Consider the following 4,921-nt stretch of genomic DNA (forward strand, 5'->3'; position numbering starts at 1 on the left):
ATTGGTCTCACATTCAACAACTCATATATACTTTGTTCAAATCCAGCCATTACAGTGTCTTCAAGGGCCCTTACGAACCTTACTTTCTCCCTGTGTCTCCTGCTTCCATTGCTCCCTCTTTCCTTCTGAACTTTGTTCTTGGGGAAATGTTACCTTTTCATCTAAAGGCAGCAGTTCTCAACCTGTGGGTCGCAGCACCTTTGGGGGTCAAACAACCCTTTCACAGGGGTCGCCCGATTCATAACAGTAGCAAAATGACAGTTATGAAGTAGCAACGACAATAATGTTATGACTGGGGTGGGGATCACCACAACATGAGGAACTGTATGAAAGGTCACAGCATTAGGAAGGTTGAGAACCACTGTCTTATTAAGTGGTTGATTGTTGCAACACAGGAGTGAGTTAATTCCAGGCCTAAAGGTTGCTCAAAGGCTATAGTCTTGGGGTCTCAATAGTCTCTGACCATTAAGCCTGTTATCTGTTTTTCTTAATTTGATCATTTTAATGGTAGCTCGTACAACTCTTATCACAATCCATACATCCATCCATTGCGTCAAGCACATTTGTACATTTGTTGCCATCATCATTTTCAAAACATTTTAAGCCTGTTATCTTTTATGACTTTGAATTCTATTCCACATTTTTCTCCCCCTCTATTGAGAACCTTCTAATGAGACCCTTTTCAGAGAAGTTACTAGGCACTATATTGGTCTTCAGATGTCAAGGTTGTAAAGATTGATGTTTGTATGGCCCATTAGTCTTTTGTCCTAATAGTTCCCAAATGGCTTTAAATTTTCATCATTCTTTTGTTCTCTGGACAGAGAGAGAACAATATTTGTGCCTTAGATGACTCCATGTGAACTCATCAAAGTAGAAAATAGAACATTGTCTTTATGAATGATGTTCTGTCAATTGACCTTAGTGTCCCCTGAAACTATAGTCCTGGTCTCCCAGGTCCAAAGACTTCTTATTTCAAAGGGCTCGTTCATGGTAAATAATGTTACCCCCTGTATTCTCTGTAAAACTTATATACAGTAATGGGTATACACTCATACTTTCCTTCCCATACCTGTTCAGCTTGCACGTCTGTGCAAGCTTCTGTCCATAGGTCACCATTATTGCAAGACTGTGTCACTAACAGTCATTTCTTTCATTGCCTTTAACTTTTAAAAATCTCTCAGTGTCTTCCTCTGCCTCCATCATTTTCTGCTCACTCCTTATTGTATAGTGCCTTTCCCTTCACCACATTAGGATATAGAACACTGTCTTTGTGAATTATGTTATAACAACTGATTTTGTGCTCTTTGATACTAAGGCTTTGATCCTGCAAGGCCCAGTGACTCATTCTCTCAAAGGGTTTCATTATGTCTAAGAAGGTTTCATAGCTTTGGCCCCTTTATGTTCCTCCACACTCATAGATCTATTTGAGGCAAAAGTAAATAGACATCCTCTGTCAGACCTATATATACTCATGGGTATACACCCACACTCACTTTGCCATCTGTTCAGCTTGCAAGTCTATCCAAGCAACTACTTGTAGATCTCCACTGGTGCAGGATTTTGCATATAACAGTATTTGCCTCTATTGCTTTAACTCTTCCAAATCTTCAAGTTTTCCCCTTGCTTATTGTATTTTTATATAATTTATTTTTCTCTCACCTCCCTATTATTGTGAAGTTTTCCTTTCCCTGACGTTATCACTTGTGACGTCCCCTCTCCCCTCTTTCCCAGCCCCTGATAACCATCAAAGTATATTTATTTGGGGGTGAAAATTTTTCTTGACCTTTTACAGTAGTGTTCTCACACAATATTTATCCTGTTGTGATTAACTGATTTCACTCAGCATAATTTCTTCTAGGTTCATCCACATTATGAGGTGCTTCTTGTTTTTCTTCACTGTTTCTTATTATTTCATTGTATATGTGTGTCTCAAACTTTATTTATCCATTCTTCCATTGATGGCCATGTCGGTTGTTTACATCTTTTTGCTATTGCAAATAGTGCTGGGTTGAACACAGGGGTGCACATATCTGTTTATGCTGCGTCTCTTATTTCTCTGAGAGATATACTAAGTAGAGGGGATGCAGGATTATATGGTATTTCTATTCCCAACTTCTCGATAAAGCACCGTGATTCTTTTCACAGTGTTGCATCATTACATTCCCAGTAGCAGGGGTTCCATCTCTCTGAACCCTCTCTAGCATTGGTTATCATCTATTTAGAATTTCTTTTTAAACTTTGCTATTAATGTTGAGGTGAGGTGATAGCTTGTTTTTATGTGTATCTCTCAAATGGTTAAGGATCAAGAACATTTCTTCTTCTGTGTATTTGCCGCCTAAAGGTCTTCTTTGGTGAAGTGTGTGTTCATGTCCTCTGCCTATTATTAAAAGGAAGTATTGTCTTTTTCTTGTTGTTTTGAAGCTTTCTATAAATGTTAGTGATCGGTCCCTTGTCCAATACATCATTGCCCACCCCACCCCCATTTTTTACCCCCAGTCTTTCTCTTTTTACTATTTTGGTAAAACTTTTTGATGTATATGTGTCTAATTTTTAGGAGGGCCAAGTCATCTAGTTTACATTCTGTTTAAGTGCTTTTCACTGTTTGATAATATATTTATGCCATGTATTCGAGCCCCTATTACTGCCCTATTTTTCAATGTTAATTTTTACAGTTCTAGGCTTTAAAGTTATGTCTTGGTTCCCCTGAGTTTGACTTTGTAGTGTGTTTCATTCTTCTGAAAATAGATATCAAACACCATTTATTGAAGAGACTATCTCTTCTCCAGTTCATGTTTCAGTCCTTTGCCAAAGATCTGCTGTATTTAAATGAAGAATTTATTTCTAGGTTCTCAATTATGTTTCATGGCTCCTTACTACTACTGGTCATTATCATTATTGGTCATAATCCTTACTGTTATACTGTATAGTAGGTTTTGAGATCAGGAAGCAAGAGGTCTCCTCTTCTTAGTAGGGTTTTGCTTATCCAGGGTCTCTTTGTTTTCTATTTATAGTTGGTAATTAGTTTTCCCATTTTCTTTAAAGGATGATGTTTAAATCTAGATCAGGATTCATTAGATCTGTAAATAATTTGGGTAGTATTGGCATTTTTACAACTTTAAGTCTTCCTATTCACGAGTACGGTACATTCTTCCATTTATGTATGTCTCTTTGGCTTCTTTTACTACTGTTTTGGAGTTTTCTTTGCACAGGTCTTGTATTTCTGTGGTTAGGCTGATTTCTAAGTATTTCATATTTTGGGTGGCTATTTTAATGGGATTTCTCCCCCCGCCTCCATTTTTTGGAGCTCTCAAGGAATCTGATTGATTTTTGTATGGCGATCTTGTAACCTGCTACTTTATTGACTCTTTCAATTAGTTCCAATAATTTTCATGCTGAGTCTTTGGAAGTTTCAAGGTAAACGATCATATATATACTCTGTAAAAGGAGAAAGTGTTGTTTCATCTCTGTCAATTTGGATGTCCTTAGTTTACCTTTCTTGCCTTATAACTCTGGCTAAAACTTCTAGCACAATACTGAATAAGAGTAGTAACAATGGATGTCCTGGCCTTTTCCTTTTTGCAAGGGAAATGCTTTCAGTTTTGCTTCAATGAGACTAATACTGGCCATTGGTTTGGCATTTATGTCCTTAGTTATGCTGAGGAATTCCCCTTCTATTCTTTGGTGTGTTTTTTGGTTTGTTTTTCAGTTTTATTGGCACAAAATCCACATATCATACAATTCAATCGTTCAATCGTGTCAAGAAGAATTGTACAATCATTACCACAATCAATTTGAGAGCATTTTTCCCAACACCCCCCCCATGATTCAATTCACTTTTAAATGAGTTGTGTAATCACATTCCATTTTAGTGCTCCTTCCTGCTCCCACCTTCATTGTTTACTCCCCAAATCCCTTCACCATCCCCATCTCCTCCCATCCTCTACAAACCCTTGCATTAGTTATTATTTCTATGCATACACTCCTTCTGTGCTTCACAAACTGGTACATCCAACAGAAACACTAAAGTATTAAAATGAAAGGAGTGGTAAAGGATAAAAAATAGTAATATAATTATAACAATGCCAACAATGAGCAAGAAAGAAAATACTTCCATCGATAGTTAAAAAGCCAGCAAAGGAATTTTTGTCATGGAATAAACAAGAGATCCTTGCACCTAGATCAAATTCAGGTTGGGTCTAGAGGGAGGTCAACTGAAAAAGTATCAAATTTGACCCAGTATAATCAGGATTACAATGATCTATCTTTGATAGTCAGGCTGTTTCAGACCTTTGCCTGTGGCTAGCAAGGATCTGTCAGCAACTTAATTTGACCAGATTCTCTGCAGATGGGATAGTAGGAGCCCAAAATTCATCTGCAAAGTATCTTTCCTATTTTTATTGTGTTTTTATCAGGAATGGGTGTTAAATTTTGTCAACCCCCTTCCCTGCATCAATTGATATGACCATGTGGTTCTTTTTCTTTGCTCTATTTATGTAATGGATTACATTGATTATGTTCATAATGTTGAACCATCCTTGCATACATGGTATGAATTCCATTTGGTCATGATGTATTTTTTTGAGAATATATTATTGAATTCTGTTGGCTAGAATTTTGTTTAGAATGTTTTAATCTATGCTTATGAGAGATATTGGCTAATACTTCTCTTTTTTAGTGATGTCTCTGCCTGGTCTTGGGCTCAGGATTATGCTCACTCCATAAAAGAAAACCAGGAGTTTTCCATCCTTTTCTATAGTCTGGAATCATTTGAGCGAATTGGTGTCAGTTCTTATCTGTACATTTGGTAGAATTCATCAGTAAAACTATCTGGGTCCAGCCTTTTGTTTTTGTTGTGAGTTCTGCTGTCGATTTGTTTTTGTGTGTTACAGGGCTGTTTATGTCTTCTACTTCAATCTTTGGT

General features: G+C 37.1%; 1 pseudogene; it reads right to left on the minus strand.

Annotated features, from left to right (window-relative positions):
• LOC101656234 overlaps positions 1-1,116 on the minus strand; it is a 20,963-nt pseudogene extending 19,847 nt beyond the window's left edge.
• Positions 1,117-4,921: the final 3,805 nt, after the last annotated feature.

This window comes from Echinops telfairi, unplaced genomic scaffold, assembly GCF_000313985.2.
Source record: "Echinops telfairi isolate 266 unplaced genomic scaffold, ASM31398v2 ScPeMD7_5592;HRSCAF=6446, whole genome shotgun sequence".
NCBI lineage: Eukaryota > Metazoa > Chordata > Mammalia > Afrosoricida > Tenrecidae > Echinops > Echinops telfairi.